Consider the following 23,895-nt stretch of genomic DNA (forward strand, 5'->3'; position numbering starts at 1 on the left):
CTGGGCGTAGTGGCGGACACCTGTAATCCCAGCTACTGGGGAGGCTGAGGCAGGAGAATTGCTGGAACCCTGGAGGTGGAGATTGCACTGAGCCAAGATCGTGCCACTGCACTCCAGCCTAGGCGACAGAGTGAGATCCATCTCAAAAACAAAACAAAACAAAAAGATGCTCAACAGTATTAATAATTCATGAAAAGCAAATTAAAACCACAATAAGATGTCACTACATATCACCAGAATGTCTAAAATCAAAAGACTGACTAGCATTAGGTGTTGGCGAGGATACTGAGTGACTGAAACTATCAAGCATTGTTGGTGAGGATGGAAAATGATACTGGCACTTTGGAAAAGAGTTTGGAATTTCTTATAATGGTAAACATACTCTTGGCTGATAACTCAGCATTCCCACCCTTAGGCATTTCCTCAAATAAAACAACATATATATTTACCCAAAGACCTGTATACAAATGTTTAGTTTTTAAAATTTGCATTTATGAGCCCCAAACTGGAAACAACTCCAATGTCCTTTAACTGGTAAATGGGTTGTGGCAGTTCATACAATGGAATTCTACCTCATAATAAAAAGGAGGGCATTCCTGGAAAAAAGGATGCCTGGCACAAAGGCTCAAGACAAGAAATAGCTTGGTGTATTGACGTAACTACTAGGATTTCAGGATTGCTGGAAGGTTGTGTAAGGGGGTAAGCCATAGTTAAAACAGACTACATACATTGTAGAGTATGCTAAGACATAGGGCTTGTATTCTTGGTGAAGGGCATAACTTCTACAATGGGATTTGGGCAGAATAAGATAAACAGGCAGACACTGAGATGAACAGAAAAGAAAATATTTGTTCAACGAGCATGAGTTAGCATATTGTCAAGGAATCCTAACCTGCACAGGTAGGCTAGGAAGTCAAAGACAGGGAAGGGAACAGTGGCATCCTTCCTAATTTTCCAGAAAGTATAATTTACAGATATACGACAGGTAAGCTCTACATGTGTTTCTATGTAATTTCTGCATGTTTGCATTAGATTTACAGTTTCTCTTTCAATGTTCAAGTTAACACATTATTAAAATCAGAGTAGTGACTGTATGGACACTATTAGAAATTCAATACTTTCCAAGTAATCAAAAGACTATTGAGGGAAAAAGAACATAATATTTTCTTCTGTCGATAGAGTTAACAGGGCAAGTGCAGTGGCTCACGCCTGTAATCCTAGCACTTTGGGAAGCCAAGGTGGGCAGATCACTTGAGGTCAGGAGTTCGAGACCAGCCTGGCCAACATGGTGAAACCCCATCTCCACTAAAAGTACAAAAATTAGCTGGGCATGATGGCATGCGCCTGTAATCCCAGTTATTTGGGAGGCTGAGGCAGGAGAATTACTTGACCCCCAAGAGGCGGAGGTTGCAGTGAGCTGAGATTGCACCACTGCATTCCAGCCTGGGTGACACAGCGAGACTCTGTCTCAAGATAAAAATAAAATATAGTTAATAAAGTTTTAACACTATTTTACTCCAGGTTTTGGCAATAAAATATATCTTCATAAGATGAAGCTAAGAAGCATAACGCATTTCTATGTAAATGAATTACACAGAGTTTATAGGCCACCATTCAATTTAAGAAATTTGTTGAACAAATAAAGCCCATTAGGATGGGTTGGCCATAGCTATAGGAGTGTCCCAGATAGAAATCTAAAATAGGAAGAAGCTGGATCATGGTCATCAGGGAAAAGCTGGAACTAAAGAAGCAGAGGAGCTAGGGGAAGCAGCCATCAGAGCTGTTCCCAGAAAGACAAGTTATAGTAATGAAGACTTCTTGCTACATGTTGCCTTTACACCAAGTTTCCCTGGCAGTCCTGCGTGCTCTGCATCATGTGAACGGAGTAACCAGACGGCCATGGTGGAAGGAAAGAATGCATATCTAAAGGAATGAATAAGTAGGGGACTGAAGAGAGAGTGTAAGACAATGGATCAGTTCCAATGGGCTATACCACTTCTCTAAGAATATTTAACTAATTGGACTCATGTAACTTGTGGCTGTGACATGTATGTCTAAACTTAGCTCAAGCATGGCTTTGTCCACCTAGTGTCCCAATTCTGGTAACTAGGTTTCTATTGCAAGCCAAAACTCCTGTGTCCACTTTCACTTAATTCAGATTTAAAAATAGGTCTGCTTTGTTCCATGTGTCAGTGTCAAATGTATTGGTTTTCCTAACAGTTCAGTCTATTTAGAACTTTCTTGGCTTTTGCTAGTCCTACTCTCATGGAATGGAATTCTGACTCTGAGTAATGAATAATTAAATGTAAATGATTCTGCTAAAGTGGTTTCACTGGCTGTAACTAGATGCCAAATAATAATAAAGGTATTAAGTATTATGCATACCAGTAGTGATTTCAAGTTCAAAGTTCTGGCTTGATCCTTTTGGAAAAAAAATAATTTTACTGTGCCCGAGGAATGATGGTCATTTAGAAACCACATAATATTAGACTAAACTGAGCCAACTATTTCAAGGGGGTGAGAAACAAAAAATTCTTTACTTATCACCTTTGTATCCATGATACAAGTAAATGTTATTATAATTAATAGGAAATGATTAATAAATCCAATCAGAACTCCTAAGAAACAATAATATAATGAAAGATTAGAAAGACTTGCAAATATTTAATAAATAAGTGAATTGTAGGTTAACATATCAACACAAGCTGATATTAGAAAGACCTCTTCCTCCCAATACAAACACATGGATCAAATATAATAATGGAAGATTTGGTTGTAATGTCAAGCTTGAAATTGACAGGAAAATCTCCAAACTAAATTCCCTGCATACAACCAGGAGTAGTAAGGAGCTGACCATCCCATGAAATGGAAGAAGTTCAGCCACTGACCCTGCCTAGAAAACTGCAAGTAAGCTTTGCCCCCTGTCTAAAATATTGGGTGGAAAAGAAGTCACCCACTGGAAGCCAGCACCTCTGCCTGCGGGTAACTGTGGAACGATCCTAAACTGAGATGTTTGCATTGTAACTGGTCCAGGTATGGCGAAATCCATCAGCCTAGGCAGGGGCAAATGTAAAACTACCCTATGGTTCAGATTCCATATCCTGAGTACATAACAAGAACACCCAAATCAAACCCCTGCTGGAGAATTTACAGTTGGAGATTATAATCTGCTTCAGGAAATGAATGAATCACTGTAAGACAGTATTAGCCAGACACAACAAATAGGAAAATCCGTAAGCCAAGGAAGAGAAAGAAGGATATAGTTTAGTTGTAAAGATACTTTGACATAAATATTTGTAAGGAAGGAAAGAATACAATGACAATGAAAGAACAAGGCTGTATGGTAAGAGTAGGCAGATTTGTACAGGAGCCAAATAGAATCCTCCTGCAAATAAAATATATACTCATGAGAAAAAAAAATACTTAAATGGATAGAGTTCAAATCTCTTTTCTTTCATTAGTTTATCTACAGCTCTGGTGGTCTTTTGTTACTTAACTCTGGAGATTAACTCTTACATACATGTTTTTTTAAACAGGAAAGACTGATTTCCCCTGCCACCTTGGAATTGCACATAGAAGACTAGATATGCTTTACACCCTTCTTTGGAAATTGATTGCTAACTCTAGTTTTGAGCGCTGGATGCCACACTAAATTTCCAGCATACTTAGCAAGAGTTTTCATTGAATTCTATTAAATTAACATAGAAATACACACAAGCACATTTCTTAGCACTCTCCCAAAAAGACACACTTTTCAGACATTCTAGTTATAGTAAAGTAACAGGTAATTAGTTAATCAAATCATTATTTTAACTGTGTTATGACTGGTACATATTCTAAAACAAAATTTTAAAAATAATTTACATTTATAATTAAAGCTATGATTTCTGGTACTTATAAAATCTGTTTTTAGTCTCAGAACAAGGAAAAATATGGATATTCTAGTAATACTATGTAATTGATAATATCACTATTACATAAATGAAAATTATCTTATTTTTAAAAGAGTTTTGCAATTTACCTTAAAATGCCAAGTTAATAATTACCCTCCTACCACAGAAACGTATCAAGAATAAATTATATAATGGTGGAAATTCATGTTTTCTTTGCAAATAACCTTATATTTGGTATATTTGGCATTACAGTTGTTTCCTTCAATTCTATAAAGAATAAATGCAAAATTGTAGTGGATGTTCAACAGGAATGAGAGTCTTCCAATAAGTCACTGTTACTTGTTAAATACCTCTTGTGACTAATATCCAAATCAAGAAGCCATGTAACAATGAATATACATACTATACATATGCAAGAACTGCTAGGTCAGACAAACTTTGACTGGGGAGACTAGTCTTTTAAAATTAAAAGAGAATAAAGGGCAAAATAGCAAAAATATACTTAAATGGAAAAAAATCATATCGGTGTCTTTATAAAAAGCATCCTATTCAGTGGCATAAATTTAAATTCTGAAGGCTCTGGGGTGAAATGTGGAAAATGGGTCCCTTTCCAAATATAAGTTTGCATCTTAAAATTTTCCCTGATTTAAAGGACAAATTAGCACTGAAGAAGATGATTAGGTAAAAAGAACATCAAAAATACAAAGAACAGTTGTATTCTTTTTTTTTTTTTTTTTTGAGACGGAGTCTCGCTCTGTCTCCCAGGCTGGAGTGCAGTGGCGCAATCTCAGCTCACTGCAACCTCCACTTCCCAGGTTTAAGTGATTCTCCTGCCTCAGCCTCCTGAGTAGCTGGGATTATAGGCATGTGCCAACATGCCCGGCTAATTTTTGTATTTTTAGCAGAGACAGAGTTTCACCATGTTGGCCAGGCTAGTCTCAAACTCCTGGCCTCAAGTCATCCACCCAACTTGGCCTCCCAAAGTGCTCAAAGTGCTGAGATTACAGGCATGAGCTACCGTGCCCGGCCAAGTTGTATTTATTCTAACGTTTTTTAAAAAAAGATAAAACAGATTAAGGGAAGGTAATGTACTTTGCAAAATACTGATTAGATAGGTTTATACAGCACCAACCATACAGCAATATTTAAATCAAACTCTGATTAAAATAAAATGAAAATAATCAATTTTCCAATGGTGAATATTCTTAATAACTTTGCTAATAAAGGCTGAGAGACTGAATATGCAAATGGACACTGGCCAAAACATATATAAAAATCAAACTTTGACCAACAACCTTTAAAAAACCTGTCCAGGGAAGCAAGCCCCTTATCTACAATAAACAGTCCAGAAAGTCAGTCTGATATAAGTCAGAATTGCAGGAAGCCAGGTTGCTCTCTCTAGTGAAAATCCAGGAAGCTAAACAAAACCATCAGTCCCAAATCATTAGGACTTGATTAATAACTGACAGCTTCCCTAATTGTCCACACTTCCAATGTAGAATCAACTAGAGAAAGCCGAATATGCACCCTAATCAATCACATAGATGCTTTGCTTCTGGTGTTTGCCTGTATCCAGCACCCCCATGCCAACAGTCTCTGATCAGGGCATCCCAGAAGCTTGTCCGCTCTTTTGCCTGCTTCTGAGTGTCTGCCAAAATGCCAGTGAAAATGGCTGACTCCCTTGCTATAGCAAGCTCAGAATAGCCTTTACTTTTCTCATTTAATTGGTCATTTATTTCCACAAACGCATGTAAACAGAAGGTATTACTAAAGTTAGTATTTCATAAAAAGTTGACAATCATTTAGCCTTATCATGAATCACGCAATGTATTAAATGTTTTTGTACGAGTTATCTAATTTAATTTCATAATAAATATAAAAATTGTTACTGAAATTGATATATTACTATATTCATTTTACAGATGAGGGTATTGAGGCAGAGAATTGAATAACTTGTTTAATACTGAGATAAGGGTCAGTGCAGTGGCTCACATCTGTTGTAATCCCAGGCCTTTGGGAGGCTGAGGCAGGAGGACTGCTTGAGTCTAGGAATTTGAGACCAGCCTGGGCAACACAGCAAGACCCTGTCGCTATAGAAAAATGAATCAAATAAATAAATAAAATTATAGAAAAAATACTGAGGTTATAAGTAGTAAATCAAGGGTTAAAATCAAGATAATTTGATTCCAAAGGGGACAGCTCTTAACTACTGTAGCAAATTGTACTTGAAATATGGAGATAGGTGCATGTTTTAATTGCTTTCAGAAGAAAATAAAAGCCACAAAATTAACATTTTATTGCATTTCAAGCTCATATGTGGTCACAAAGTACTATATAATAGTAGAGGAAAAAAAATTGGAATTCATTTATATCAACCTCTTTCTTTTATAAATAACCTAAGTGACACTGAGAGGAGTGAAGTACTTTGATCAGTATTATATATCTATTTAAACAGACAACATGAGATTAAAGCCCAGATCTTCTGACAGCCCAGATATCCAGCAGGCTTCACGGGGTACAGAACATTTGCCTGGTGAGATATATAATTCTTCAAAAAACTTTATGCAAGTGTGTAATGCTAGCACATTCCAAACATATTACATAACATGCATAAACACTTATCTTTCATGGAAATAATGAATTAATGTTATTTGAGAGGTCACTGAAATTCAGCAAGTATTTATTGAGTGCCCAATCATGTTCGGTATTGTTCTAGATACTTAAGTTTCATCAGTGAACAAAATGAAAAATACCTGATCGTATTTGTTTACATTCTAAAGGGTGGAAACAAACATTACACAATAGGTACAAGAAGTGGGCAAATTCTATGTTAGACACCGATAAGTGCTATGATAAAAAGAAAGTACAGCAGAGTGAGCTTGGGAGTACCATTTTGGGGCCTGGAGGGCAGGTCAGTCTCATTGAGAAGGTGAGGTAGTTAGCTATGCATATAGGAAAGGAAAGTGTCCCAGGCAGAAGGAACAGCCAATGCAAAATTCTAAGGAGCAAGTTCTCTTCCTTAGAATACCAGGTTGAAAATCGTCGACAAAGTGGTTCAATGCTCTAATTTGTTTTGCCCAATTCAATCAATTGTGCAGAAACTGCAGGTGACTTTTTTATTAATGTTTTGAATCATGGGACTGAGGTCCCTTCACTAGATTTTCAATTTATTTGGTAGTGGTGGGAGTTGGAAGGAAGAGCGTCAAAAGGGGAAGAGGTGGTGCCTGGGCATTGATGTTTTTAAAAGCTCCTTGGGTGATTCTAATACGCAGTCATGGTTGAGAACCACTATTCCAGTATAGGTGAGAAAGAGAAGGGTGTTGGTTTTTTTTGTTTGTTTGTTTTTCATTCCTGTTCTTAGTAGTCTGCTCAATATGCTCACCAGGCTTGCTGCTCCAGTTGTCACCATCTGGAACTTCAAAACCACAAATCGCCTTCACAGAAATCCTAGGACCTCACATCAACCCCACTGGAGGTGAAACATAGGAGAGGTCATATTTCTCCTTTTTGGCTCCACTTGTGAGTTCCCCATAACACCAACAAACAAGACTGTGTATGGGTGTGAGACGACTGAAAAAGTTGTTAGAGAATGAGAATGTAAGAGGAACAGAGAAGATGGTAGCAACATGGTTGGCATAAAGTGCCTAGCAAAAAGTTTTAAGAACAAGTCTCTCTAATATTCAATTTTAAATCTGGTACTGTGGTGATAGAAAATATCTCATCTCCTCAAATCTTCAGTAGAGTCATTTCATTTACATGTGTTTGGCACATTTTTGGCATACAGTAAGTGCCTGTTAGATGAAAGAACAAATGAACTCAAGGGGGCTGAATGCAAAAAGCAACAGGCCCCCAAGCCATCCCTTTCCATTCCCTCCAATGTTGTTTCCCAGAGGCAATCACATTAATCTCATTGTTTTTAGTTACCCTATCTGTAAACAATCTGCTCATGCTGTGAATTTTTGATGTCTCAATCTTAGATGTTGCATACTCACTTCCTGCCAAGATAGATAAAGATTTAACTACATTAAGCCACCACAAATTTTCCCTACTCATAACAGCTAATAAATTATATCACTAGTTAGCATTCCACTTATTACATTTGCAATTTTAAATAATATAACTAAGCTCACAGTTCTTGCTTCAACATAAACAATATCTCTTCACTTTCCCAGATAAGAATTTTGTATCCCTTACCCTTGTCTTCATCTCTGGTTCCTTTATCACACTATCATGCTTCACATTTACAACCTGTTCTGTAACTATAGTTAAACAATTCTTGCTTTGCCTACAGGTGGACTGTATTTTTGAAAATCAGTAAAGGATATTTATGCCACATCTGTGTAAACAGTATTCACTGTCCGGGAAAGTTACCTTCTATGTCTCTACTTGTTTTTTTTGGTATAGCTTCTTGTCATATACCCCACTCAACTAAATTATAAATTGCCTTTTTACTTTGTCTTGAATTGTCTTCCTTTATGGCATCATTAGACTAGGTTCTTCCAACATTTCCAGAATACTAGCAAATCCAGGAATTCCTTTTTTTTCTACAGGCAGTTCTTACAGTGCTGAAGTCTTTCAATCTGTATAGGCAGGCTTCCTGTTGCGTAACTATCCTGGAAGTTGCATTCATTGCATTTCTGAATTTGTTACACTGTTTCACAGACCCAATCCACTCCATTTCCTTCAACAAGTCCCTTGTTTGCTTGGCCTGTATTCTCAAGAAACATCCTAAAAAAGAATATTAGTGAGGTAAAGCTTTCTCGAAAGTTTGTGTTTCATTTTCTTTTTCATTCTGTCCACGTATTTTATCAATAGTTTGGCATGGTATAGAATTCCAAGTTCAGGAGGCATGGTGGCTCACACCTGTAATCTCAATATTTTGGGAGGCCAAGGACGGAGGATGGCTTGAACCCAGGAGCTCAAGACCAGCCTGCACAACACAGTGAGACCCTGTCTCTAATTTTTTTTTTTTTTTTTAAGGTGGAGTTGTGCTCGTGTCTCCCAGGCTGGAATGTAATGGTGTGATCTTGGCTCACTGCAACCTCCATCTCCTGGGTTCAAGTGATTCTCCTGCCTCAGCCTCCCAAGCAGCTGGGATTACAGGTGCCCGCCACCATGCTCGGCTAATTTTTGTATTTTTAATAGAGATGGGGTTTCACCACGTTCACCAGGCTGGTCTCGAACTCCTGACCTCAGGTAATCCACCCGCCTCGGCCTCCCAAAGTGCTGGGATTACAGGTGTGAGCCACCATGCCTGGCCCTGTCCCTATAAAAAATAAAAAAATTAGCTGGCATGGTGGCTCACACCTATAGTCCCAGCTACTCAGAAGGCAGAGAGAGAGGGAGGATCACTTAAACCCAGGAGGTCAAGGCTTTAGTGAGCCATGACTGGGCTGTTGTACACCAGCCTGGGCAACAGAGTGAGACCCTGTGTGGACAAAACAAAACAAAACCAAAAAAACAAAACAAAACAAAAAAATGGAATTCTAAGTTTAAAGTCATCTCTCCTAGGAACTTTTAGAGTTTCTTGTATCTTAATACTCACTCAAAAGTTTGTTGCCAGCCTGATTCTCCTTCCTTTACGGAGTACTTGAACTTTCTCCCTGGAAGCTTTTAGAATCCTCTCTTCATCCTTGCTATCCTTAAATTTCATGATATATCTATGTATATACATATTTTTCTTTTTTCTGTTCAGTACTCAGTAGGTCTTCTACATTTGCAGAATCATGTCTCCCTTTAGTTCTGAAACTTTTTTCTTATTGAGCAAGTTTCATCCAACCACTTTCTCTTTTCTAACTTTCCGAACTTCTATTTTTCTGATGTTGAAAATGTACATTCTTAGGATTTATCTTTTCTTTCTCTGTTGTTCTCTACTTTTCCTCTTTTCTTTAATCTTGTAGTAATGCAAATTGAGCCTACCAACTGACCTTACAGACTATGAGACAGAGAAATAAATCTCTCATGACTTATGTTTATTCCCTCCATTTAGTTAAAAGGTTTATCCAACATCAGCCCTGCTGGGTTTAGTGGGTGAGTGCTACCTATGATTGTGAGTATTCACTCCTACTACAAGTCAAGATTCATTCTCAGTGCTGTGTATACAGCAGTGAAAAAAGAAAAAAATTCCTGACTTCTTGAACTGACTTTGTAGTAGAGGGACACAGACAATAAAAAAATTAAAACGTTGCATGTCTAGTATAATTCTGGAGTCAGCAGCTGTAGCTGCAGCTTTCTGATTTTGTAGGCAGCTTTTTGTTCAGAGACAGGCAGCAGCTTCTTTGGTGGCTTGCTCTTATAGTATGACTCTAGGAATTTTTCTCAGAGTTCTACGTTTCTTCAGCCCTCCTATGATTCAGTAGAATATGTAATACTTGTTGAGAAATTCTTTTTATCCTTAAATTATAGAGCACATAGAGTGATTTCTATAAATTCTATTCTCTGTAACTGAACCTGAACCTGACTGCTACAGTAGTCACAAAAATAAATTGTACTTTTCAGCAAGAAGCCTCCTTGGTATTTTTCTGTCTGTCCTCTGAGACCAAACTGTAGGGGCAAAGCTCATTTAAGTTCCCAGCACAGGCCCTGACCTCAATTTTGTATGGACTCAGGGAAGCTTTCCTACTATTTGCCATCTAGACAGATAATTTAGCTGATGAGAATTCCAAGCTGACAGCTAAACGGAATACTGTACCAAAAAGTATCAATGAGCAATCTGGGAGGCTGGGGCAGGCGGATCACGAGGTCAGGAGATCGAGACCATCTTGGCTAACGCAGAGAAACCCCGTCTCTACTAAAACTACAAAAAATTAGCTGGGCGTGGTGGCGCACGCCTGTAGTCCCAGCTACTTAGGAGGCTGAGGCAGGAGAATGGTGTGAACCCGGGAGGCGGAGCTTGCAATGAGCCTAGATCGCGCCACTGCATTCCAGTCTGGGCGACAGAGCCAGACTCCATCTCAAAAAAAAACAAAAAAAACAAAAAAAGTATCAATGGGCTTGAGGATTATAAATCTGAAAGGCATATGAGCTTCCCAGAGCTTCAGGTTAATAAAGGAGAAATATACAAATGTAACCAGGTTAAGCCTAAAATTTGATATACCCACTTTACCATTTGATCTGAAAATACTGCAAGAACACTCAAAATGAAAATGAAGACATCAAGCAAAAATTTATATATGCTACTTATAAACATTCTGAAAGTGTCAGATATTACGTTTACTAGAACCCGCTGAGTTTTACACTGTCAAATTACGGCCTTTTATGACATGGCCCATTGACAGATTTGCCTAGAATTTATGAAATACAACAGTTTATCCTGAACAGTTTACATTAGATTTGCTTTTGAAAAATGCATAAACATACCATCTTAGTCACTTCAGGCTGCCATAACAAAATACCCTAGACTGTGCAGCTTAAACAACAGGAATTTATTTACTCACGGTTCTGGAAGCTGGGAAATCCAAGATCAAGGATTGGTTGATTGCCAGCCAATTTGGTTCCTGGTGCGTGCTCTGTTCCAAGAAATGGTCAGTTTGTCCATTTCTTGGAGAGCCAGAGAGAGTGAGCGCTGGTGTTTCTTCATCTTCCTATATGGCACCAACCCTATCAGATTAGGACCCCACCCTTATAGCCTCGTTTAACCTAATTATCACCTTATAGGCCCCATCTGCAATACAGTCGACACTGGGAACTAGGGCGTCAACGTAAGAATTTTGAAGTAGACACAGTTTAGTGCTCAGCACATACTTTCCAGAATTTTGCTTTTAGAAAATGTACAAACATTTTATAATATTGATAATCGTAAAAATTAACCTTTATTTAGTGATTAACATGAGCCAGGTACTATGATGTCTTATAAATGTTTTCTTATTTAATCTTTACAACCAATGAGATAAATTCTATTATCCTCATTTTACAGACGACGAACTGATGCGCAGAGGTGCTAAGTAACTTAACCAAGATCACATGGCTAGTACAGTAAAGATTCCAACACAGAGGATCCTCTTAGCTACTATGCTATAATTTAACGTATAAAATGCTCTTACATCATATATCAGTAAGAAGAGTTGTACAGTAAGGATTTTACAACAGGTGACACTGGAGACTGAGAAGGTACCATGAACTGCCTCAGTTGAGTGTGTGAGATAAGCCCTACTGTAAATATACTACTGTGGGCACTGAAAGGAGGACTCAGTTCCTATCATGTAGGTATTGGGAGTTTTAGCTTATATACCAATTTGCACTCTCACCAACAGGATCTGAGTTGTTTCTCTACAATCTCACCAACTCTGGGTTTTATATTTAAATAAGACCTTACCTACAACTTCAAAATAAAAATATGAAAATACCGATATAACCCATCTGCTGTAAGAATAATCCTCTATGTGGTCATTGTGGCCTGTTTTAATCATGTCATTATGAAGTGCAAACCACGACAACAAATTCACAAGGTGAAATGCAAAGCTAAGATTAAGGCTAAAATTTGATATGCTCGCTTTATTATTTAACCTGAAAATACTGCAAGAACACTCAAAATGAAAAAGACATAACGGAACAATTTATACAAAGGTCTTATAAACACTCTGTAAGTGTCAGATATTATTTAAATTATCTGGATTGGGGAGAAGGCAAAGCAAGATGGCCAGATAGAAGCCTCCACCAATCTTCCTTCCTGCAGGAACACCAAATTGAACAACTACCCCTACAAAAAAGTACTGTCATGAGAAACAAAAATCATGTGAGCGATCACAGTATATGTTTTGAACTTCGTATCACTGAAAGAGGCCGTGAAGAGGGTAGGAAAAACAGTCTTCCATTGCCAACACAACCCCTTCCTCATTCCCTAGCAGTGGCCCTATGGTGCCAAGAGAGAACCCATGCACTTGGAGGAGAAATAGTGCAGTAATTGTGGAAACTGGCATGGGAACACAGTGCTCCCCTGTAACAATGGAAAACACCACCAGGCAGAACTCAGGCAGAACCCATGAAAGGGTCATCTGGACCTGCCCTAGCCAGAGGGCTCAGCCCACCCCAGTGCTCAGAATGCATTCTGGCAGACCTCATACCACAGGCTAAAGTGCTCTGGGGTCCTAAATAAAGTTGAAAGGTGGTCTAGGACATAAGGACTGCCATTCCTGGGCAAGTCCTGGTGCTGTGCTGGGTTTGCAGTCAGTGGACATGGGGGGCACGTGACCTAGTGAGACACCAGCCAGGGCAGCCAATCAGAGTGCCTGCACCACCCCTCCTCATAACCCCAGGCAGCAGAACTCCAAAGAGACACCTTCCTTCTGCTTGAGGAAAGGAGAGGGAAAAATAAAGGGGACATTGTCTTGCATCTTGGACACAAGCTCAGCCACAATAGGACAGGCATCACGCAGAGTCCTGAGGCCCCCATTCCAAGCTCTAGCTCCAGGATGACATTTCTAGATATACCGTGGGCCAGAAGGGAATCTGCTGCCTTGAGGGGAAAGACCCAGTCTTGGCAAGATTCATCACCTGCTGACTAAAGAACCCTTGGGCCCTGAAAAACCTGCAGTGGTAACCAGGTAGTACTTGCTGTAGGCCTTGGGTGAGACCCAGTACTATACTAGCTTCAAGTGTGACCAAGCATATTCCCAGGTGTGGTGGCTACAAGGACAGACTATTGCTTGAGAAAAGCAGAAGGAAGAATAAAGGGGTCTCTGCCTTGCAGCTTAGGTACCAGCTCAGCCACAGCGGGGTAGAGCATCATGTGGGCTCTTGGGGGTCTCAGATTCCAGGTCTTGTCTCTTAGATGGCATTTCTGGACCTGCCTTGGGCCAGAGAAAAGTCCAGTGCCCTGATGAAAGAGTCCCAGACATGGCAGCATTTACCAAATTGACTGAAGAGCCCTTGGGCCTTGAATGAACAACAGCAGGTAGCCAGACAGTACTTGCTGCATGCCTGGGGTGATGGTGGCCATGGGAGAGACTCCTATGCTTGTGGAAAGGGAAGGGGAGAATGGGAAGAACTTCGTCTTGTGGCTTGGGTGCCAGTTCAGCCACAGTAGAATAGAATACCAGGTAGATTCCTAAGGGTTCCAACTCCAGGCTCGGGCTCCTACATGGCATCTCTGAATGCCCTCAGGACCAGGGGGATCTTACTACCCTGAAGGGAAGGATATAGCCTAGCTGGTTTTGCCACCTGTTTATTGTAGAGGCCTACGGCCTTGAATGAACCCAAGTGGTAGCCAGGCAGTGATTATTGTGGGCCATGGATGAGACCCAGTGCTGTGCTGGATTTAGGTCTCACCCAGTGCAGTAACAGTGGTGGTAGCCACAGGGGTGCTTGTGCAACACCTCCTGCAGCTCCAGGCAGCTCAGCAGAGAGAGAAAGACTCCATTTGTTTAGGAGAAAGTAAGGGAAAAGAACAAGAGGCTCTGCCTGGCAATCCAGAGAATTCTACCGGATCTTACCCAAGACGAGCAAGGCAGTACCTCTTTGAGTCTGCAAGAGCCATAGTGTTACTGGGCTTGGAATGCCCTCTAATCCAGATACAGCTGTGGTGGGAAAAAAAATTAGATCACAATTCTCAAGTCCTTTTGAATAACTGAAAAGTCTTCCCAAGAAGGGTGAGTACAAACAAGCCCAGACTGCAAAGACTACAATAAATACCTAACTCTTCAATGTCCAGACACTGACGAACATCCACAAGCATCAAGACCATCCAGGAAAACATGACCTCATCAAATGAACTAAATGAGGCACCAGTGAAAAATCCCTGTCCCACAAAGACAGAGATATTGCGACCTTTCAAAAGGAATTCAAAACAGGTGTTTTGAGAAATCTCAAAGAAATTCAAGATAACACAGAGAAGACATAGAGAAGGAATTCAAACAAAGAGACTGAAATAAGTAAAAGAAACGAAGCAGAAATTCTGGAGCTGAAAAATGCAACTGACATGCTGAAGACAGCAGAGCCACTTAACATCAGAACTGATCAAGCAGAATTAGTGAGCTTGAAGACAGGCTATTTGAAAATACAGTCAGAGGAGACAAAAGAAAAAAGAATAAAAAACAATGAAGCACACATACAAGATCTAGAAAACAGCCTCAAAAGAGCAAATCTAAGAGTTATTACCCTTAGAGAATAGGTAGAGAGAGAAATAGGCATAGAAAGTTTATTCAAAGGTTGTGCAGGAGCTGCATTTTATGCAAAAGAAAAAAAAAAGTTTATTCAAAGGGATAACAACATAGAACTTCCCAAACCCAAACTTAGAGAAAGATGTCAATATCCAAGTACAAGAAGGCTACAGAACACTCTCAGAATTAACCCAAAGAAGACTACCTCAAAGCATTTAATAATCAAACTCCCGAAGGTCAAGGATAAGGAAAGGATCCTAAAAGCAGCAAGAGAAAACAAACAAATAACATACAATGGAGTTCCCATATGTCTGGCAGCAAACTTTTCGGTGGAAACCTTCCAGGCCAGGAGACAGTGGCACGACACATTTAAAGTGCTGAAGGAAAAAAAAAAATTCTACCTTAGCATAGTACATCTAGCATAAATATCTTTCAAACATGAAGAAGAAATAAAGACCTTCACAGGCAAACAAAAGCTGAGGGATTTTATCAACACCAGACCTGTTTTACAGGAAATGCTAAATGGAGTTCTTCAATCTGAAAGAAAAGTATGCTAATGAGCAATAAGAAATCATTTGAAGGTACAAAACTAACAGGTAATAGTAAGCACAGAGAAAACACAGAATATTATAGCACTGTAATTATGGTGTGTAAACTACTAATATGTAGAAAGAGTAAAAGATGATCCAATCAAAATAATAACTACAATTTTTCAAGACATAGATATTACAACAAGATATAAATAGAAATGAAAAAGTTAAAAAGGAGGGAGACTGAATTAAAGGGTAGAGTTTTTATTAGTTTTCTTTTTGCTTGCTTGTTTATGCAATCAGTGTTAAGTTGTCATAAGTTCAAAATAATGGGTAATAAGATATTATTTGCAAGCCTTATGGTAATCTCAAATCAAAACATACAATGGACACACAAACACAAAAACAAAAAGCAAGAAATTAAAACATACCACTAGAGAAAATCACCTTCGCTAAAAGGAAGACAAGAAGGAAGGAAAGAAGGAAGAGAAGACCACAAAGGAGCCAGAAAACAAAATGTCAGGGGTGAGACCTTACTTGACAATAGTAACATTGAATGTAAAAGGACTAATATCTCCAATCCAAAGACATACAGGGCTGAATGGATAAAAACAACACCCAACAATCTGTTGTCTACTAGAAACATACTTCACTTATAAAGAAATACATAGGCTGAAAATAAAAGGATTCAAAAAGATATTCCATGAAAATGGAAACCAGAAAAGAGCAGGAATAGATATACTTCTATCAGCCAAAATAGATTTGAAGACAAAAACTACAAAAAGAGACAAAGAAGCTCATTATATAATGATAAAAAAGTCAATTTAACAAGAGGATATAATTTTAAATACATATCACTCAACACTGGAGCAATCAGGCATCTAAAGCAAATATTATTAATGCTAAAGAGAGATGGACTCCAATAGGATAATAGCTGGGGACATCTCAACACTCTACCTTCAGCACTGAATGAATCATTCAAACAGAAATTCCACAAAGAAATACTGGACTTAATCTGCATGATATAACAAATGGACCTAACAAATATTTACATAACATTTCCTTAAAACATTCAAAAATTTTAAGTATAATAATGTAAAATATCTTCTCAGACCACAGTGGAATACAATTAGAAATTAATAACAGGAGGAATTTTTGAAACTATACAAACACATGGAAATTAACAATATGCTCCTGAATGGCCACTGAGTCAATGAAGAAATTAAGATGAAAACTGGAACTTTTTTTGAAACACATAATGGAAGTTCAAAATACCAAAACCTATGGAATACAGCAAAAGCAGTACTAAGAGGAAAGTTTATAGCTATATACTATTATCAAAAAAAGTAGAAAAACTTCAAATAAACTAATGATTCACTTTAAAGAACTAGAAAAGCAAAGGCAAACCAACTGCAAATTAGTAGAAGAAATAATAAAGATCAGAGGAGAGAGCAACGGAATTGAAACGAGGAAAACAATAAACAAGATCAATGAAACAGAACGTTGGTTTTTGAAAAGATAAAATTGACAAATCTTTAGCCAGACTGAGAAAAAAGAGAAGACCCACATAAATAAAATCAAAGACAAAAAAGGAGACATTATAACTAATACTGCAGAAATTCAAAGCATCATTAGTGGTTACTATGAGCAACTATATCCCAATAAATTGGAAAACCTAGAAGAAATGAAAAAATTCCTAGACACATACAACCTACCAGAATTTAACCACGTAGAAATCCAAAAACTGAGCAGACCAATAACAAGTAATGAGATCAAAGCCATAATAAAAAACTCTCCCAGCAAAGAAAAGCCTGGTACCCAATGGCTTCACTGCTGAATTCTGCCAAACATATAAAGAAGAACTAATACCAATCCTGTCAAAGAATTCCGAAAAATAGAAGAGGAGGGAATATTTGCAAACTCACTCTATGAGGCCAGTATTACCCTGTTACCAAAACCAGGCAGACACATCAAAATAAATAAACAAATAAAAATAAAAAATAAACCGCAGTGAATACTGATGCAAAAATCCTCAACACGAAATACTAGCAAAGTGCATTCAACAGCACATTCAAAAGATCATTCATCATGACTAAGTGGGATTTATCCCAGATGCAAGAATGATTCATCATATGCAAAACAATGTGATACATCACATCAACAGAATGAAGGACAAACACCATACGATCATTTTAATTGATGCTGAAAAAGCATTTGATAAAATTCAACATCCCTTCAAAATAAAAACCTTAAAAAAACTGGGTATAAAACTCAACATAATAGAATCTATATACAGCAGATCCACATCTAGTATCATATTGAATGAGGAAAAATTTAAAGCGTTTCCTCTCATACCTGGGACATGACAAAGATGCCCACTTTCACCACTGTTATTCACCATAGTACCGGAAGTTCTAGCTAGAGCAATCAGACGAGAGAAATAAATAAAAGGCATCCAAATTGGAAATGAAGAAGTCAAATTATCCTTTTCAGATGAGGTGATCTTATCTTTGGAAAAACCTAAAGACTCCACCAAAAAACTATTAGATCTTACAAACAAATTCAGTAAAGTTGCAGATAAAAAATCAACACATAAAAATCAGTAGCATTTGTACTGCCAACAGTGAACAATCTGAAAAAGAAATCGAAGAAGTAATTCCATATACAATACCTAGAAATAAAATTAACTACCCAGAAATTAACCAAAGTGAAAGATCTCTACAGTGAAAATTATAAGAAATTGATGAGGACACAAAAAAATGGAAAGATATTCCATGTTCACAAATTGGAAATATCCATATTGTTAAACCGTCCATATTATCCAAAGCAATCTACAGATTAAATGCAATCTCTATCAAAATTCCTATGACATTCTTCACATAAATAGGAAAAAAAAATCCTAAAACTTATATAGAACCATAAAAGACTCAGAATAGCCAAAGCTATCCTGAGTAAAAAGAACAAAACTGGACGAATCACATTACCAGGCTTCAAATTATACTACAGAGCTACAGTGACCAAAATGACATGGTATTGGCATAAAAACAAGACATAAAGATCAGTGGAAGAGGGCCAGGCACAGTGGCTTATGCCTGTAATCCAAGCACTTTGGGAGGCTGAAGCAGGTGGAACCCTTTGTGTCCAGAATTGATGGGTTCTTGGTCTCACTGACTTCAAGAATGAAGCCGCGGACCCTCGCGGTGAGTGTTACAGTTCTTAAAGATGGTGGATCCGGAGTTTGTTCCTTCAGACATTCAGATGTGTCTGGAGCTTCTTCTTTCTGGTGGGTTCGCGGTCTCGCTATCAGGAGTGAAGCTGCAGACCTTGGCAGTGAGTGTTACAGCTCTTAAAGACAGCGCCTCTAGAGTTGTTCATTCTTCCCGGTGGGTTCCTGGTCTTGCTGGCTTCAGGAGTGAAGCTGCAGACCTTCGCAGTATCACAGCTCTTAAAGGCAGCATGGACCCAAAGAGTGAGCAGCAGTAAGATTTAGTGCAAAGAGCGAAAAAACTAAACTACCACAGTGTGGACATGGACCCCAGTGGGTTGCCACGAGTTGACTCGGGCAGTCTACTTTTATTCCCTTACCTGGCCCCACCCATATCCTGCTGATTGGTCCACTTTACAGAGAGCTGATTGGACCGTTTTGACAGGGTGCTGATTGGTGCATACAATCCTCTAGCTAGACATAAAAGTTCTCCCAAGTCCCCACTAGGTTAGTTGGATAGAGTAGCAATTGGTGTATTTGCAAACCCTGAGCTAGGCACAGAATGCTGATTGGTGTATTTGTGATCCCTTAGCTATACATAAAGGTTCTCCAAGTCCTCACTAGACTCAGCAGCCCAGCTGGTTTCACCTAGTGGATCACGCATGGGCGCTGTAGGTGGACCTGCCCGCCAGTCCCTAGCGGACCCTGCACTCCTCAACCCTTGAGTGGTTGATGGGACTGGGCGACATGGACCAGGGGGCGGTGCCGGTCAGGAGGCTCGGGCCGCGGGAGAGCCCACTGCGAGTGGGGGTGGGAGGCTCGGATATGGCGGGCTGCAGGTCCCCAGCCTGCCCTGCCAGGAGGCAGCTGAGACCTGGCGAGAACTCGAGCGCAGTGCTGGTGCGCTGGCACCCTCTGCAGCTGCTGGCCCGGGTGTTAAGCCCCTCACCACCCTGGGCCAGTGGTGCTGGCTGGCTGCTCCGTGTGCAGGGCCCACAGGGCCCACCGAGCCCGTGCCCGCCAGAACTCGCGCTGGCCCACGAGCACCACGCACAGCCCCGGTTCCCTCCCGCGCCTCTCCCTCCACAGCTCCCCGCAAGCAGAAGGAGGCGGCTCCAGCCTGGGCCAGCCCAGAGAGGGGCTCCCACAGTGCCGTAGCAGGCTGAAGGGCTCCTCAAGCACTGCCAGAATGGACCCGAGGCCGAGGAGGTGCGGAGAGCGAGGGCTGCTAGCACGTTGCCACCTCTCACCTTGATGTCAGGAGTTCGAGATCAGCTTGGCCAACAGGGTGAAACCGTTTCTACTAAAACTACAAAAATTAGCTGGGCATGGTGGCTTACACCAGTATTCCTAGCACTTTGAGCACTTTGGGAGGCTGAGGCAGGCAGATCACTTGAGGCCAGGAGTTTGAGACCAGTCTGGCCAACATGGTGAAACCTTGTCTCTACTACAAATACTAAACTTAGCCAGGTGTGGTGGCATGCACTTGTAATCCCAGCTACTTGAGAGGCTGAGGAAGAAGAATCGCTTGAACCCGAGAGGTGGAGGTAAAAGTGGGCCAAGATCTCACCACTGCACTCCAGCCTGGGCGACAGAGGCAGACTCCATCTCAAAAACAAAAACAATGGAACAGAATAGAGAACCTAGAAACAACTCCATACATCTACAGTCATTTTTGACAAAGGTGCCAAGAACATACATTGGAGAAAGGACAGTCTCTTTAATGAACGGAGCTGGGAAAACTGGATAGCCATATGCAGAAGAATGAAACTAGACCTCTATTTCTCACCATACACAAAAATCAAATCAAAACGGATTAAAGACTTAAATCTAAGATCTGAAACTATGAAACTACTAAAAGAAAACATTGAGGAAGCTCTCTAGAACATTATGCTGGGCAAAAGAGATGTTGAGTAATACCCTAAAAGCACAGGCATTCAAAACAAAAATGGATAAATGTGATCACATCAAGTTAAAAAGCTTCTGCACAGCAAAGGAAACAATCAACAAACAGACAATCCACAGAATGGGAAAAAAATATTTGCAAACTATCCATCTGACAAGGGATTCGTAACCAGTATATATAAGGAGCTTGAACAACTCAATAGGAAAAATTATAATAATCTGAGTTTAAAAAGCACAAAAGGGCCAGGCACAATGGTTCACACCTGTAAGCCCAGCACTTTGGGAGGCCAAGGCAAGAGGATCACTTGAGGCCAGGAGTTCAAGACCAGCCTGGGCAACATGGTCAGGCTGTTTTTTTGTAGAAACCCCATCTCTACAAAAAAAGAAAATAAAAAAATAAGAGAAAATTTAGCTGGGTGTGGTGGTGCACACCTCTAGTCCCAGCTATTCAGAAGGCTGAAGTGGGGGGGATTACTTGAGAGTTCGAAGCTGCAGTGAGCTATGATCAAACCACTGCATTCCAGCCTGGGTGACAGAGCAAGACCCTGTCTTAAAAAAAATTTTTTTAATGGGCAAAAGATGTGAATAGACATTTATCAAAAGAAGACATACAAATGACAAGTATATGAAAAGGTGCTCAACATCACTCATCACCAGAGAAATGCAAATCAAAACTACAATGAGATATCATTTCATCGCAGTTAAAATGGCCTATATCCAAAAGACAAGCAATAACAAATGCTGATGAGGATGCGGAGAAAAGAGAACCCTTGTACACTGTTGGCAGGAATGTAAATTAGTACAGCCACTATGGAGAATAGTTTGGAGATTCCTCAAAAAACTAAAAATAGAGCTACCACATAATCCAGCAATGCCACTGATAGGTATATACCCCAAAGAAAGGAGATCAGTATATCTAAGATACACTTGCACTCCCATGTTTATTGCAGCACCGTTCACAACAGCCAAGATTTGGAAACAACCTAAGCATCTAACAACAGACAAATAAAGAAAATGTGGTTTATGTACACAACATAGTAGCATTCAGCCATTAAAAAAAATGAGATCCTGTTATTTGCAACAAAATGGATGCAACCGATGTCATTATGTTAAATGAAATAGGCCAGGTACAGAATGACAAACTTTGCATGTTCTCACTTATTTGTGGGAGCTAAAAATTAATTGAACTAACAGAGATAGAGAGTAGAATGATGGTTACAAGGCTGGGCAGGGTAGTGGGGAATTAAGGAGTGGAGTGGGGATGGTTAATTGGTACAAAAGTATAGACAGAATTGGATCTAGTATTTAACAGCACAAGAGTGACTATAGTCAACGATAATTCATTAAACATTTAAAAATAACTAAGAGTATAATTGGATTGTTTGTAGCACAAAGAAAGGATAAACATTTGAGATGATGGCTACTCCATGTACCCTGATGTGATTATTATTGTATGCCTGTATCAAAATCTCATGTACCTCATAAATACCATGTACCCACAAAAAAATAAAAATAAAAAAAATTAAACGAATTTTGTGGATTAGATTGGCACAACTTTCAGGAATTTATGTGTTTATTTTTAATTTTCGTGGTTACATAGTAGGTGTATATATTTAAAAATATGGAACCCTTTCACGAATTTGCATGTTACCCTTGGGCAGCGGCCATGCTAATGTCTGTATTGTTCTAATTTTAGTACATGCGCTGCAGAATTAAGCACTGCTTTCAGGAATTTAAGTACTTTATTTTATTATTATTTTTTTTGAGACGGAGTCTCACTTTTTGGCCCAGGCTGAGTGCAGTGCCGGATCTCAGCTCACTGCAACCTCCGCCTCCGGGTTGAAGCCATTCTCCTGCCTCAGCCTCCTGAGTAGCTGGGATTAAAGACACGTGCCACCACGCCCGGGGCTAGTTTTTGTATTTTTTCAGTAGCGACGGGTTTCACCATGTTGGTCAGGCTAGTCTGGAACTTCTGACCTCAGGTGATCGACCAGCCTCGGCCTTCCAGAAGGAATTTAGGTACTTTAAAATGCTGTTATGTATGTTAATGGAAAAGTAACTACATGCTTCATTTTCAGAACCAACCATTCAAATGAAATGAGCGCGTCGAACCGACAAAAGCTCAAAAAAAAAAAAAAAAAAGAAAAGAAAAACATATAATTCTTAAAAGTGGTTAATATACTCTTAGATTGCATAACCCTGGTGGCAGTCTGAGTCCTGATTTTCTTTTAAGCTCCCAAGACTCCAAAATACCTGCTCATTACAAGTCTGTTCAGTGACAACATTCAGTAAAACTTAACATTTGTTTTACAAAATTATATTGAAATATATAAACGAACCTGTATTTTAAGCACAAAAATACGGCTTTTTTGGAAGCGGAGCTAACCATTTCCGTAGAAAAGCAGATGCAATCAATCTCTCCTGGGTTTTGTCCTCCCCACCTCTGATTTTTGACAAACCGAATAAGGACACTCACTACTGAATACTTTTCTGACTCCCTATTGCATCACAAACGCCTGCAGGGGCTTAAAAAGCGGCAAGCGTTCCCGCCCTTCCCCACAGACCGGTGTGGTCTGGGGCGGGCCTGAGCACCTGGATTTTCACCCAGCGTACTGGTAATTCCTACACTTGTGTGTGTTTGAGAGACATAAAGAAGAGAGGATGACCTCTTCCCGGAAGCGGGACTTCCATAAAAGAACCGTCGGGGGCGGGTCCCGGGCACCTGTGGTTTGGTGAGTCCCCCAGGTGACTGTGATGAGGAGGTCAGGGGTGGAGGCACCCGGAAGCTCCGCGGTCTGCACCCCAGCAGCGCGAGGAAAATGCCCAAAGGTGGGTTCTCAGGCGTGGGAAGCTCGACCCTTCCTGGGGTCCTCGGCGAGGTGGCCGAGGACGCGCCTTACGCCAGGACCTCCGCCGGGCCGTCTGGGTGGCCCGAGTTCTCGGCAGCTTCTTTTCCGCTCGTCCCTCGGCCCTCTCGGCGCGCACCCACCAGCCTCACCAAGTCGCACACGGAGGGGCGGCGGGGACCAGACCGAGGTCCAGGTCCCGATTGCTGCCGCTGGGGCCGCGCGGTTTGCCGGCAGACCTCGGCTCCCTGCCCGCGCAGCCTCGGCTCCGTCAGGCCCGGCCCCTCGCCCAAGCCCCGGCTCCACCAATCGCAGACTTCGCCCGCCGCCGCCGCACCTGCGAGGAGGGGCCCGCGCGCCGCCGCCGCCGCCGTCGCAGCGTCCCCGCCCTGCTCCGCCCCTACCGCGGCGCCCGGAGAT

General features: G+C 40.4%; 1 protein-coding gene, 1 long non-coding RNA gene and 1 other non-coding gene across 4 annotated transcripts in view; 1 reads left to right on the top strand and 2 right to left on the bottom strand.

The window, feature by feature from the left end:
- Positions 1-23,810, bottom strand: part of LOC106999849 (uncharacterized) — a 136,715-nt gene extending 112,905 nt beyond the window's left edge. Inside the window, exon 1 of one of the 2 annotated variants that reach the window (XR_013397328.1) lies at positions 15,283-23,810. This is a non-coding gene — a long non-coding RNA (uncharacterized LOC106999849). The other variant, XR_013397326.1, reaches the window with a different exon arrangement.
- On the bottom strand, positions 22,245-22,349 carry LOC114680471 (U6 spliceosomal RNA). The gene has a single exon (XR_003732694.2). It is a non-coding gene; the product is annotated as a U6 spliceosomal RNA (small nuclear RNA).
- OSGIN2 (oxidative stress induced growth inhibitor family member 2) overlaps positions 23,191-23,895 on the top strand; it is a 25,131-nt gene continuing 24,426 nt past the window's right edge. Inside the window, exon 1 of the mRNA XM_015145631.3 lies at positions 23,191-23,458. The gene's annotated coding sequence lies outside the window, so the exon portion shown is untranslated. The remainder of the gene's footprint in view (positions 23,459-23,895) is intronic.

This window comes from Macaca mulatta, chromosome 8 (genome assembly GCF_049350105.2).
Source record: "Macaca mulatta isolate MMU2019108-1 chromosome 8, T2T-MMU8v2.0, whole genome shotgun sequence".
In the NCBI taxonomy this organism is placed as follows: Eukaryota; Metazoa; Chordata; class Mammalia; order Primates; family Cercopithecidae; genus Macaca; species Macaca mulatta.